We start from the raw sequence: 15577 nt of genomic DNA, 5'->3' as shown, positions 1-15577 counted from the left end.
TCTGTTTAGTAGTATTTTATTGAGGATCTTTGCATCTGTGTTCATCGGGGATATTGGTCTGTAATTTTTTTCTTTTGTTTTGTCTTTTTCTGGTTTTAGAATGAGGTTAATGTTGGCCTCGTAGAATGATTTTGGAAATACTCTCTCCTCTTCAATTTTTTGGAAGAGTTTGAAAAGAATTAGTATTAGTTCTTCTTTAAGTATTTCGTGGAATTTGGTAGTAAAGCCACCTGGTCCTCGGATTTTCTTTGTTGGGAGACTTTATTACTGCTCCAATCTCATTACTTGTTATTGGTCTGCTCAGGTTTTCTAGCTCTTCATAATTCAACTTTGGTAAGTTGTATGTGTCCAGGAATTTATCCACTTCTTTTAAAATTTCAGGTTGCTCACATATAATTTTCATATTAGTCTCTTATGATCCTTTGTATTTCTGTGGTATCAATTGCAATGTCTTTTTATTACTGATTTTATTTATTTGAGTCTTCTCTCTTGTTTTCTTTATTAACCTAGCTGAAGGCTTATTGATTTTATCTTTTTGAAGAACCAGCTCTTTGTTTCATCAGTCTTTTGTAATGTTTTATAATTTCTCATCCATTTATTTCCACTCTGACCTTTGTTATTTCTTTTCTACTGATTTTGGGTTTGGTTTGTTCTTCTTTTTCCAGCTCCTTGAGGTGTAATGTTAGGTTGTTTATTTGAAGTCTTTCTTTTTCTTTTCTTTTCTTTTTTTTTTTTTATGTAGGCATTTATTGCTATAAACTTCCTTCTTAGAACTGCTTTTACTCTATCCCATAGGTTCTGTTCTGTCGTGTTTTCATATTCATTTGTCTCCAGGAATTTTTTAATTTCCTTTTTAATTTTTTCTTTGACCCATTCATTGTTTAGAAGTGTGTTGTTTATAGTTTCCATGCATTTGTGTGGTTTCTAGTGTCCTTTTCATTGCTGATTTCTAGTTTTATTCCATTGTGGTAGGACAGCGTAGTTGGTATGATTTCGATTTTTGTAAATTTATGGAGGCTTGTTTTGTGACCTAACATGTGGTCTATTCTAGAGAATGTTCCATGTGCTGCTGAGAAGAATGTACATTCTGCAGCTGTTGGATGAAATATTCTATATACGTCCATTAGGTCCAGTCAGCCTAAAGTAGAAATTAAGTCTCTTTCTTAATTTTTTAATTTTTATTGAATCATAATTGATTATACATATTTTGGGGGTTCAACATTGACATATGTTGATCAAATCAATATTACTTGCATATATATTGTTACAAATCATACCTATTCTTTATGCCCCTTGTCCAATCTCTCCCTATCCCCCCCTCCCCTCTCTCCCCTCTAATTACCCTAGATTTCTTCTCTCCCTCTGAAAGAGTAATGGTTACTCTGTTGATTTGTTGCCTAGATGATCTGTCCAATGCTGAGAGATGTGTTCATATCCCCCAATATTACTGTAGAGCAGATGCTTCTTCTGTCACTCTGAATGGGCTGTGTGGAGAGAGACATCCTCTTCTTTTCTTTGGCCTCTGCTGGTGATTCTCTTTGTGTCAATGCACTCCATTGGCTGGTGGACCATCTGCATGGTGGTTGTGGCATCTAGCTGCTTTCATGGCAGCCGTGGTTATTGTGGTGGCTGTGGTGGGCCACCCACATGTTTTTGGAGGTGATGTTTTTGGCATGCTCCTTGGTGCTGGCAGTGTGACTGGTTGTGGGAGGGGCTTCTGGTCCCCCGCTCCAAGCCTCATGTCCCCAGGCAAGTCCCAAGGCACTGGCCATGTGCCTGGTTGTGGAAGGGGGGATTCAGTCCCCAGATCCATGCCTCAGGTCCCTGGACACCCCAAGGCACTGGTGGTGTTCCTGGTTATGGAAGGGGGGTCCAGTCCTCAGATCCATGCCTCAGGTCCCCAGGTGGGCCCTAAGGTGCTGGTGGTGTGCCTGGGCCAGAACTAATTTTTTGTCCTTTGCTTACTTCTAAAATGGGGAAATTCCTGTGGGGACCAGTACTTGAGCTGTGTGGTTTAGCTAAATTGCTGCTTTGTTGCTGATTCCCTAGGAAAGGCTTTTTGTGCAGCTCAGGGTTTAATGGTTGACCTTATAGGTACTTCTGGCTCTCCAGAGACCTGGTGGATCTGGGTTGTGTGGAAGCTCTGATCTGGGTCTGAGTCTTTTCATCAAACTGCACCCCATGCAATTCTATATTCCTGATCGGTCTCCTCTGAGTGGTCCTGTGCTGATTGGGGTGCCAGTTAGTTATCCTTGCTGTGCCCCAGTGTTTCCCCGATGGGCCCATCTCCCCCACCACCCTTGTTTGAAACACTTCCCATGGGATGGGCTTTGCACCAGTCCCTTGCAATGACTCACTGGCCTCTGAGTGGCTCCTATTTTTCAGCTGTTCTGGCCCCTCGCTCCTGCATGGGTCCACGGGAACCCTATTAGTGGTCTTGCTGTTCTGGGGGCCACCAAGACCCTCTTCTCCCCTGCTGCCTCCAAGCAACTTCATCTGAAGGGCACAGCTACAACTTCTGCCGGCTCCTGCTCCATGTGCTCAGCAGCTCCAGCCTTAAAGCCCTAAAGTGGCACAAAATGGTTGGAGCGTTTTTTTCTTTCTCTCATTGTGGCTTCTCCCCCTTCATGAACTCCGTAGGTCTCTCCTCCTCTTCCCCGAGCTCCAGTGGCCCCAGCTTTGCTGTTGTTGCTTTTTCATAGTTGTAAACTGGTTGATTTGTGAGAGAGAGTGATGATGGTGACCATCTATTATGCCATCTTGACCAGTAAGTAGAGATTTATTCTTATGTTTCCCAGTTAGTTTTCTGTCTGGATAATCTGTCCTTTGGTAAAAGTGAGATGTTAAATTCCCCAGCTATTATTGTGTTGGAGTTTATTTCTCTTGCTAGGTCTAATAACAATAGCTCTATATAACTAGGTGTTCTGATGTTGAGTGTGTATATATTCAGAGTTGTTGTGTGCTCTGTCGAATTGATCCATTTATCATTATATAATGACCTTCTTTATACTTCTTTAACATTATTTACTTAAAGTATATTTTATATGGCGGAAGAATAGCTATTCATGCTGTTTTTTGGTTTCCTTTTTCATGGAATATCTTTTTCCATTCCTTCACTTTCAGTCTCTGTGTGTGTCATTATAGGCGAAGTGAGTTTCTTGTAAGCAACATATTGTTGGCTCATGTTTTATAATCCATTCGTCCACTCTTTGTCCTTTAATTGGGGAATTTAATGCAGTTACATTGAGAGTCATTATTGAAGACGGTGACTTATTATTGCCATTTTGTTACTTTTTTTCTGGTTGTATTATAGATCCTTTTTCCTGTATTACTGCCTTCTTTTGTGATTAAGTGATTTCTTTAGTAGTGTATTTTGATTTCATACTATTTATTTTTAGTATATCAGTTACAGGTTTTTCTGTTATGGTTACGATGAGGCTTATAAAAAACATGTTATAGTTATAACAGATTATTTTAAAGTAATAAAAAATTAACTTTGATCTGTAAGAATAGAGAAAAAAACATAACAGACTCTATCCTTTGATGTCATTTCTCCCCAGCTTTTGAAATTTTGTTATTTCAAGTTACATGTTTTAATATTGCTTATCTCTTATACATTTGTTATATATGTTACTGTCTTGTTAGGTTTGTCCTTTAGTCTTCATACTAAGGACGTAAGTGGTTTATTCACCACCCTTATGAAATTGGAGTAATCTGAGGTTGTCTGTGTGTTTACTTCACTAATGAGTTATGTAACTTCAAATATTTTCTTGCTGCCCTTTAGTGTCATTTTCTTTCAGATTGAAGAACTCCCTTTAGCATTTCTTGTAAGGCAGGTCTAGTATTGATGAATTCCCTTAGCTTTTGTTTGTCTAGGAAATTGTTTCTCCTTTGTATTTAAAGGTTAGTTTTGCAGGATACACTATTCTTGTTTAAAAATCTTTGTCCTTCAGCACTTTGAATATATTATCCCACTCTCTCCCGGTCTGTAGGGGTTCTGCTGATAAATCTGTTCAAAGCCATATTGGGGCTCTGTTGAATGTTACATGTTTCTTTTTTCTTGCTACTTTTAGTATTCTTTCCTTGTCTTTGGTTTTCGATAATTTGATTATTATGTGCCTTGGCAAATTCCTTTTTGGGTTGAATTTGATTGGTGACCTCTGAGTTTCCTGTAACTGAATGCTGTCATTATTTTTCATACTTGGGAAATTTTCAGCCGTTGTTTTCTTAAATATGCTTTCTATGTCTTTCCCCCGCTCATCTCCTTCAAGTACTCCAATTATGTGTAGGTAATTTCACTTGATGGTGTCCCGTAATTCTTGCAAGTTTGTTTAATTGTTTCTTATTCTTTTTATTATTCTGATTGGTTAATTTTGCATGTTTTGTCTTTGAGCTCACTGATTGTTTCCTCTGTTTGGTCAAGTTCACTATTGGTGCTTTCTATTGAGTTTTCAGTTCAGATAATGTATTCTTTATTTCTAGAATTTCTATTTGTTTTTCTTTTTAATTGATTCTAATTTCTTGTTCTGCTCCTGGATTGTTTTCCAAATATCATTTAATTTTCCATCTGCATTTTCTTGTTACTTCCTGAATTCTTAAGAGGATTATTCTGAATTCTCTGTCAAACATTTTATAAATCTGCCATTCTTCTGAGTTCATTGCTGGAGCTTTGTTGGTTTCTTTTGGTGGTGTCATATTTCTCTGTTCTTTCTTGATATTTTTGTCTTTATGTTGATACCTGTGCATTTGAGGAGAGGGCAACCTCTTTCACCTTTTGCAGGTGTTCTTTGGTAGTATTAGACCTTTACTGGTCAATATCAGAACGTTATCTCTGGCCTGCAGTTGTTTTTCATTCTGTGGAAGATTTATAGCAACCCCCTCCACTTAAACACTGCACTGGAACTAACTTGCTGTCCTGCTGTTAATTTGGGGCTGAGGAAGACTTATCTCTCGGAGTTTAATTATTGACCTTTTAGTCACTTCTGGGTCATGGGAAGACGCCAGAGGAGCTAGTGAGCTGTGTGAAAAATATGGCCCAAGAATGAGTCTTTTCTACAGATTGTGTTTACTACAGTGCTATGATGCCAGCTCCTCTCCAGTGTGTGGTGCCTGTGCTGATCAGGGTGCAGATTAGCTGCCGATATTTGTGCCTCAATGCACACCTGGTGGATCAGACCTTCCCCAATCCAGCACTCTAAATGTTTCCTGTAGAGCAGGCTCTGTGGTTGTGTCCCCCTCGAGGACTCACAGACCACTGGGAAAATCAAACGCCCACCTCCTATTCTCTCCTCTTACTCTGAGAAGGCAGGTTCAGTGGCCTGAACTATGCTGGCCTGCAGGGGTGATAGAGCATTCTGAAGTGATTCTTTCTTTCCACAGGTTGTGGCCCCTCCCACCTCTGTTAGTGCAGGCTTGGAGGATGGGATACAGCATTCTGAAGTTATCTTTTTTTCCCAGCAGGCTCTGGGTAGCTTCTTGGGGACAGGGCTATGCCAGTTTTGCAATCTCTAGGGAGCGTTTCTGTGCACTGTGCCACACTGGCTTGGGGGACTGGATGAAGCTATTTAAAGTGATTTTTCCTCCTGCTCACAATAGCTTTCCAAACCTTCACAGGCTCAGTCGGCCTATCTGCCTCTTTCCCTGAGTTCTGGTGATTTCAGGATGTATTTTGTGCTTTAATAGTTGCTAGTTGTTTTCTTGTTGGGGAGTGATGCTGGGGAATTGTCTACTCTACCATCTTTGTAATGTCACTTGTGTTTTATTTTTAATTGGATTTGAATGACTTTGTTAGGACACACACTCTAATTTAAAAACAGCTTCTAGCTCTCTCTCTCTCTGCTCCACCATTCCCACCATGTGACACACTGCACTGCTGTAGAGCCATCTCACCAGATATGTTCCCCAGACTGTGCACTTCCCAGCCTCCAAAACTATGCAGAGTAGTTGAATTCTCTTCTTGGTACCTATATTCTGCACTCCTGGTTTGAAATTCCTTCTACAAGGAACAGCACAACTTTCATTTTATCAAAATACAAGCAAAACTATCTACTCCAGTAGCAGTTACAGCGGTGCCACCCAGCAAAGGATCCTTAAATATGAAGGACAGAACATCCCAGATATCGGCAACAGAGAAAACTTCTGAAAGCTACCATTGCCACAGATGTTGGCAGGGGGTGCGTCAAGAGCTGGCTGCGGTGGCCCCACCACCAGATGAGCCACAGCACTGCCAGCCGCCTTGCTGTGCCTTCCACCTACCTGCATCTTGCCATTTGCCACGTGTCCAGGGCGCCTGAAGCCTCTGTCATCCCGGGGGTCTTGGCAGTCTCCCATCCCGGCTCCAGACATCCCCCACGACCCCCAGCCCTAGGGTGGGCGTGGTGTGGTCCTAGGCATCAGGGCCCTGGCCCATGGCCCTCCCCTCCAGCCCTCAGTGCTGCAGCCCATTCCCAACCCTCGCTGCCCCTCTTGCCCCACCCTCCCGAGCCGTGATATCTAACAGTAGAAAAATAAACTACATGATTTTTCTGGACAGTATTATATGATAGATCATTTGTGAGAAAAACCCTCAATTTATAAATAAAGGAAATAGGTAAATGACACCAGAGTCCATGTTTGGGATAATTTGTAAAGAAAAATAAAATATCAGTGCTGAATGAAAGGGAAATGTCACAATTAATTTCATAAAAAGTTAATGGAGAGAATATTTCCTTGCTGTATTCTCTAGCAATGTGCTAACAGTTGCAAGGTATTTCAGATTTATACATTTATGTTTAATCAATCGATACAGTTAATTGATAAAACGTCCTATTCCACATCATGACAATCTATATAAATACTTGAAAACACCTTTCTCTATAACAATGCACAATTAATAAAGAAAACTTAGATAGTTAAGTAGATGATTTATTAACATTTATGGATATCATAATACAGAGGAGGGGTATAATTATCATGTCAGAACTTTGTTATGGGACTTTGGGCAAGTATCCATCCTGTGTCAAACTAACCTCAATGAACTCAATGACTCACTCTGTCACCTACTTCTGGATGACAAGTTCTTGACACTGTGGCAATTGAGGGACAAACTCTCAAGCAGTATTGTTAACCTGGTTGTTCCTCAGCTAGGACATTCCATATAAATGGACTTGTACAGTATGTGACCTTTTGTGTATTGCTTCTTTCACTTAGGATGTTTTCAAGGTTCATTCATGTTGTAACGTAGATCAATTCCTCATTCCTTTTTTCATTGTGATTAAATATACATAACATAATACTTACCATATAAACCATTTTATAGTATACAGTTCTATAGCATTAACTACATTCACATTTTTGTGTAACCATCACCTACATCCATCTCCAGAACTGTTTTCATATTTCCCAACTGGAACTCTGTACTTATTAAATACTAATTTCCTATTTCCCTCTTCCCCCAGCCCCTGGCAACCACCATTGTCCTTTTTTTCATATGAATTTTGATTATTCATATAAGTACCTCGTATAAGTAAAACAATACAATATTTGTTTTTGTGTGACTGGCTTATTTTACTTAGCATAATGACTCAAGGTTTATCTATATTGTAGCATGGTCAGAATTTCCTTTGTTTTTAAGGCTAAGTAATATTTTATTGTGTGAATATACCACACTTTATCCTTTCATTACTTGATGGACACTTGTGTTCCACCTTTTGGCTATTGTGAATAATGCTGCTATGATTATGCATAGACAAATATCTGTTCCAATTCCTGCTTTCAGTTCTTTTGGGTATATAACCCAGAAGTGGAATTGGTGGGTCATATGTTAATTCCATTTTTAATTCTTTCAAGAACTGCCATGTCATTTTCCACAGAGGCTTTAACATTTTACTGTCCTGTTTCCACAGAGGCTTTAACATTTTACTGTCCTGTTTCCTTGCATGGCTGAATAATATTTTAGTTTATGATATACCACATATGGTTTATCAGTTCATCTGTTAATGGACATTTGGGTTGTTTCCATCTTTTGGCTATTGTGAACAGTGCTGCTACAGTCATGTACAGGTTTTTGTTTGAACACCTGTTTTCAATTCTGTGGTGTATTCAAGGTACCTCAAAAAGTTCATGGAAAATATAAAATTAAAACATAATACAAATCTTTCCCAAACTTTTTGAAGTACCCTTGTATACAAAGGAATAGAATTATTGAGTCATATGGTAATTCTATTTTTAACTTTTTGAAGAAATGCCAAAATATGTTACACATAGGCTGCATCATTTTATATTTCCACAGACAATGTTTAAGGGTTACAGTGTCTCTGCATCCTTGCCAACACTTATTTAAAAGAAAAATTTATTGTAGACTTTCTAGGGTGTGTGAAGGGGTATCCCATTGTGGTTTCAATTCGCACATTCCTGATGATAATATTAAGCATATTTTCACGTGCTTGTTGCCCATTGCATGTCTTTTTGGCAAAGTGCATATTCAAATTTTTCGTCCATTTTGTAATTGGGTAATTTGTCTTTTTGTTATTGAGTCATAAAGGTACTTTACATATTCTGGAAAACAAACCCTTATCAGATATGTTATGTGCAAATGTTTTCTTCCATTCTGTGGATTATCTTTTCACTTTTTTGATAGTGCCTTTTGATGCAGAAAGGTTTTTAATTTTGAGGAAATTTTTCCTTTTAATTACTGTGCTTTTGGTATCGGATCTAAGAAACCATTGCTAAATTCTAGGTCATGAAGATTTATTCCTCTGTTTTCTTTAATAATTTATATTTTAATTTCTAACGTATAGTCTTTTGAACCATTTTGAGTCAAGTTTTCTGTTTGACTTAAGGGTACAACTTTATTTCTTTGCATGTGGACAGCATTTTACTAACACCATTTGGTGAACTTAAGGGTCCTTGTCAAAAAGCAATTGACAATAGAGGTATGGTTTATTTTTGGACTCTCAGTTTCACTGATCTGTATGTATACCCTTATGCTGGTATCATGCTGCTGTGATTACCGTTGCTTTGCAGTAAGCTTTAAAATTGGGAAGAGTGAAAGTCCAAATTTATTTTTCCTTTTAAAGATTATTTTGGCTATTTTGGGTCCCTTGAAATTCCATATGAATGTTAGAATCGGCTTGCCCATTTCTGCTAAAAGGTCTTTGACATTTTCATAGAAATGGCATGGGGATGTTAAATTGCTTTGTGTAATCTTGCCATCTTAAAAAAAATTAGGTTTTTAATCAGTGAATATGGGGTGTCTTTATACTTATTTAGGTTTTTGTTAACTCCTTTAGGCAATATTTTGCAATTTTCTATGCCCAAGTTATATTTATTGCTGGGTATTTGTTATTGTTTATGTTATTTAAAATGTCATTCTTTTCCTAATTTGATTTTCTTATTGTTGATTAATAGTGTATAAAAATGAAGCGAACTTCTGTGTATTGAAGAAAGTAAACACAGCTTCTATCATTCCCTATTTTCTTATACCCAGACAACTTAATAAATTTATTTTTACTTGTTTGCCTCTGGAAATATTTGAGTTTTCAATTTCTTGTTTATCAAGAAAAACATGGGCTTTCTAACACTTAACATTTAAAACAAATTTTAACCTAGAAGAATATTTTTAATATTATTTAAAATTATCATACAGAAAAATGTACCTTTTTCTTTCTTGGTGTACAGTTCTATAAATTTTACCACGTGTATAGACACATGTAATTACCTCCACACCAGGACGCAGAATAGTTTCAACACCTCCAAAAGTCTCCCTTATTCTACCACTTACTTTAGTCATCTCTTCCCCTACCCATAAACACTGACAACTTGTTCTCCACCCTTCTAGTCTTGCCTTTTCAGAACATTATGTAAATGACATAATGCAGTGTGTAGCCTTGTGGGACTGACTTTTTTCATGCAGCACGTCTTTGACCATCATCCAAATTATTGTGTGTATCAATAGTTTTTCTTTTTTTTTCTAGGTACAGTTTTCATATTTAATTTTTTTATTAAACAATAAAAGAAATGTGACATCTAATATTTTAACTTTCTAATATGTATGCATGTTCACTCAAGTCACAGAGCCATGATAACAAGGACATTAATGACAAATATAAAGAGTACATTAGAATCCCTTATTGGTTGGGCTGGCCCGTGGCTCACTCGGGAGAGTGTGGTGCTGATAACACCAAGGCTGCGGGTTCGGATCCTATATAGGGATGGCCGGTTTGCTCACTGGCTGAGCGTGGTGCTGACAACACCAAGTCAAGGGTTAAGATCCCCTGACCGGTCATCTTTAAAAAAAAAAAAAAAAGAATCCCTTATTGGTGTGTGTTATTATTTTTTTATTGTACATTTTTATGGGTAGGTTTGCTGTTTCAATACATGCATGTATTGTATAATGAACCAATAACAATAGTTAGCATGTCTATCATCTAAGCATTTATCATTTCTTGTGGTTATGACATTAAAGATCCTCTTTTCTGGCTATCTTGAAATATACAATGCAATATTATTAGCTGTTGTCATCCTGGAGTGCCAGAACTTATTCTTCCTATCTAACTATAACTTTGTAACTTTGTACCAACTTCTCCCTATTCCCCTTCCCCTCTTAAAGATTTAAGTCTTTAATCCATTTTGAATGGATTTTGGGATATGGTGAGAGGTAGGGGTCTAGTTTCATTTTTCTACATATAGATCTCCAGTTTTTCCAGCACCATTTATTGTATATTCCTGGCTCCTTTGTCAAAAATCAGTTGGCTGCAGGTATGTGGATTTATTTCTGGATTTTCTATTCTATTCCAATGGTCTATGTGTCTGTTTTAGTGCCAATACCATGCTGTTTGACTACTATAGCTTTGTAGTATAATTTGAAGTCAAGTAGTGTTACATCTCCTGCTTTGTTCTTTTTTGTTTGTTTGGTTGGTTGGTTTTGTTCAGGATTGCTTTGCCTATTTGGAGTCTTTTGTTGTTCCATATGAATGTTAGAATTGTTTTTTCTATTTCTGTAAAGTGTGTCATTGGTAGTTTGATGGTGATTGCATTTAATCTGTTGATTGCTTTGGGTAGTATGGTCATTTTGACGATATTGACTCTTCCAGTCTGCGAACACAGGATGTGTTTCCTTTTTTTTTTTTTTTTTTTTTTTTTTGGTCCCTTTATTTCTTTAATCAGTGTTTCACAGTTTTCCTTCTAGAGATTTTTCACCTCCTTGGTTAAATTTATTAATATAATTTTTTTTCTTGCTACTGTAAGTGGGCTTGCTTTCTTGGTTTCTTTTTCTGCTAGTTTGTAGGTGTATAGAAATGCTACAGATTTTTGTATGTTGATTTTATATTCTGCAACATTACTGAATTTGTTTATCAGGTCTAGGAGTTTTGGGGTACAGCCTTTAGGTTTCACTATATAAAAAGTCATATTATCTGCAGGCAAGGACAATTTGACTTCCTCCTTTCCAATTTGGATGCTATTTCTTTCTCTTGCCTAATTGCTCTGGCTAGGACTTCCAGTATTATGCTAAACAGAAGTTGTGAGAGTAGGCATCCTTGTCTTGTTCCAGTTCTTAGGGGAAAATCTTTCTTCTTTTCCCATTCAGTATGATGTTAGCTGTGGGTTTGTCACCTATTGATTTTACTGTGTTGAGATAGTTTTCTTCTACATGTAATTTGTTGAGAGTTTTTATTATAAAGGGTGTTGAATTTTATTAAATGCTTTTCCTGCATCTATCAAGATGATCATATGTTTATTTTGTTATGTTGATGAGATATATCACATTTATTGATTTGCATATGTTGAAGCATACTTGCATCCCTGGGATAAATCTCACTTGGTCATGATGTACAATCTTTTTCATGTGCTGTTGGATTCGGTTTCCTAGTATTTTGTTGAAGATTCTTGCATCTATGCTCATCAGGGATATTGGCTTGCAGTTTTCTTTTTTTGTGGTGTCTTTGCCTGGTTTTGGTATCAGGGTAATGCTTGCTTCATAGTACGAGTTTGGAAGAAATCCTTCCACCTCAAAGTTTTGATATAATTTAAGAAGTATTAGTATTAGTTCATCTTTAAATGTTTGGTAGGATTCAGCAGTAAAGCCATCTGGTCCTAGACTTGCTTTTGTTATGAAACTTTTTATTACTGATTCAATCTCATTGCTTGTTATTGGTCTATTTAGGTTTTCTATTTCTTCTTGATTCAGTCATGGCAGGTCATATGTGTCCAGGAATTTTTCCATTTCCTCTAGAAGTTCAAATTCATTGGTGTATAGTTGTTCATAATAATCTCTTATGATCCTTTGAATTTCAGTGGTGTTGGTTGTAATGTCTCATTTTGCATTTCTGATTTTATTTACTTTATTCTTTTTTTTCTTGGTTAGTCTAGCTAATGGTTTGTCAATTTTATCTTCTCAAAAAACCAACTTTTCATTTGATTGATCTTTTGTATTTTCAGTCTAATTTCATTTATTTATGCTCTGATTTTTATTATTTTTTTCTTCTATTTATTGTGGGTTTGGTTTGTTCTTGCTTTTCTAGTTCATTCAGATTCATTGTTGGGTTGTTTATTTGAAATATTTCTATTTTTTTGATATAGGCATTTATTGCTGCAAACTTTCCATTTTTACTGCCTTGGCTATATCCCAAAGGTTTTGGTATGTTGTGTTTCTGTATCTTCATTTGTATCAAGAAGCACTGTGATTTCCCTTTTAATCTCTTCTTTGACTCATTGATCATTCAAGAGCATGTTGTTTAATTTTCATGCATTTGTGTATTTTCAAGTGTTCCTCTTTTTATTGATTTCTAATTTTATTCCATTATCATCAGGAAAAAAGACTTGATATTTCAATTTTTTGGAAATTGTTGAGACTTGTTTTGTGATCTCATATATGGTCAATCCTGGAGAATGTTCCATGTGCTGATGAAAAGAATGTATTTTCTACAGCTGTTGGATAAAATGCTCTGAATATGTCAGTTAGGTCCATCTGGTCTATGGCGACATTTAAGTCTGATGTTTCATTGTTGATTTTCTGTCTCAATGATCTGTCCAATGATGAGAGTGGGGTGTTAAAGTCCCCGACTATTATTGTGTTCACATCTATCTCTCCCTTTACATCTGATAATATTTTCTTTATATATCTGGGTGCTCCAATGTTGGGTGCATATATATTTATAATTGTTTATATATTCTTGCTGTTGATCTCTTTGTCATTATATAGTGTGCTTCTTTGTCTCTTAGTATAGATTTAAAGTCTGTTTTATCTGAAATACATGTAAGTACTCTTGCTCACTTTTGTTTTCCATTTGAATGAGAAATCATTTTCTATCCTTTCACTTTCAGTCTATGTGCATCTTTGTAGGTAAGGTGTGTTTCTTGTGGGCAGCATGTGGATGGATCATGATTTTTCAATCCATTCAGCCAGTAGATGCCTTTTAGTTGGAGCATTTAATCCATTTATATTCAGGGTTATTATTAAAATGTGAGGTCTTAATCCTGTCATTCTGTTGTTTTGTGTGTGTCCTTTGTTCCTTTTTTCCTCTCAATGTTTATCTTTGCAGTTTGGTGGTTTTCTGTATTGATGAGTTTTGATTCCTTTCTCTTTCTAGGAGAATGTATGTACTCTACCTGTAAGTTTTATATTTGGGTTTTTTTTTTTCATAAAGGTTGTTATTCTTTCTCTTCCAGATCTAGGACTCCCCTCAGCATTTCTTGCTAATCTGGTCTGGTGATGAAAATTCCCTTAATTTTAACTTGTCTGAGAAATACCTTTTTTCTCTTTCATCTCAGAAGGATAGCTTTGCTTGCTATAATATTCTTGGCTGGCAGTTTTATTTTCTTTCAGTACTTTGAATATATCATCTCATTCTCTCTTGGCCTTTATGGTTTCTGCTGAAGTCTGCTATTAGTCTAATGGGGATTCTCTTATAAATGTCTTGATGTTTTTCTCTTTCTGTTTTTAGAATTCTCTCTTTGTCTTTCATGTTGGATAGTTTGATTACAATGTTTCTTTGAGATGACCTCATTGGGCTTGTCACCTCTCACAGAGTGATAAAGACACAAAAGATGACTCAGAGCCCATGCACTCAGAGCAATGAGAAGCCTGAAGGGACTGCACCAAGGAAAACTCCTTCACGAGAGGGGAGCCCAAGTCGGTTTTTGCTTCAGTTTTTATTGGAAAGACAAGAAAGTTACAGAAGAAAAACAGGTGGTTCATCAATCATAGTGAAAATGTAAACAAACTGGCTATGTGACAATCTTCATTAAAGCAGGTATAACTTAAAACAGTTCAAGCAATTTACCATCAAAAGGAGTCATCAAACTAAGCTATGTGACATACAAAAAGAAACAATGAGATAGTCACCAAAGCACTTAACTCCCCGAGAAACTTAAAGAAACAGCTTAGGGCAAGATGTGGAACATCCCCCAGGTGCTAACTAATGTAGCAGAATTTCCTTGAAGATTTTAGCTCACATACTTTCCTATCATTTAGGTTTAGCTGCACAAAGGGCAACTGCCCCCAGAGCAATCACTTTTCTCTGTGCTTCAGTTCTTTCATTTACATCAAAGGCCTGGGAAAGTTTTCTGTTTTTTCTTAATCTTAGCATTCCTACACGTTTTCCTAAAGGGTTGGGCTTTGGCCCCCTAAACTAGGGGATTTGGCCTCCTAAACTAGAGGTTTTGGCCTCCTAAACTACAGGACTTTGGTCCTCTAAACTACAGGCTTTGGCCTTCTACATTAAGGACTGGTCCTTTAAACTACACATGTCTTATTTCTATCTCATTAATAACTTCTTAGTCAATATCCTCCACTGGGTTGAATCTATTTGGGGACCTTCGAGCTTCCTGGATTTGGATGTTCATATCCTTCCCAAGACTAGGGAAATTTTCAACTATTATTTTGTTTAAAAGGTTTTCAATATCTTTTTTGTTTTTTTCTCCTTCTGGGATGCTCATAATTGAAATCTTTTTTCAAGTAATAGCATCTCATAGATCTTGTAGGCATTATGCATTCTTCTTTTGTCTTCCCATGTTATGTTAAAACTGCTCTTCAAAATCAGAAATTCTTTCTTCTACTTGATCTAGTCTGTTGTTGAGACTCTCAGATTTTTTAAAATTTCATTTAATGATTTATTTAATTCCAAGGTTTCTGTTTGATTTTTTAAATGATATCCATCTCTGTTGAATTTCTCATGCAGATCATGAATTGTTCTTCTGATTTTGTTGAAATGTTTGTCTGTATTCTCTCATATCTCAGTGAGTTTCCTTAATATAATTAATTTGAATTTCTTTTCCAGCAAGTCAGCCATTTCCAGTTGTTTAGCATCTGTTAGTGGAGCATTATTTTGTTTCTTTGGTGGTGTCATGATACGTTGTTTTTTCCTGTTTCTTGTTTCCCTGCATTGATATCTGTGCATGTGGTGGGACTGTCACTTCTTTGAGTTTTGTAAAGTAGCCTGTGTGGGGAAATACTTTCACCTGCAAATGCATGCTAGGGCATTGACTGGGAGCTGGTCTCCCGAGGGTGGGGCTGTTGACCTGCTTCTCAGAAAGCAGGAAAGGCTGGTAGGCAGGGCTGCAGAAAGGATGGTTGGCCAGCCACTTCTCAGGTGGTAGG

This window comes from Cynocephalus volans, chromosome X, assembly GCF_027409185.1.
Source record: "Cynocephalus volans isolate mCynVol1 chromosome X, mCynVol1.pri, whole genome shotgun sequence".
NCBI lineage: Eukaryota > Metazoa > Chordata > Mammalia > Dermoptera > Cynocephalidae > Cynocephalus > Cynocephalus volans.
Note: the sequence above shows the minus strand (reverse complement) of the source record.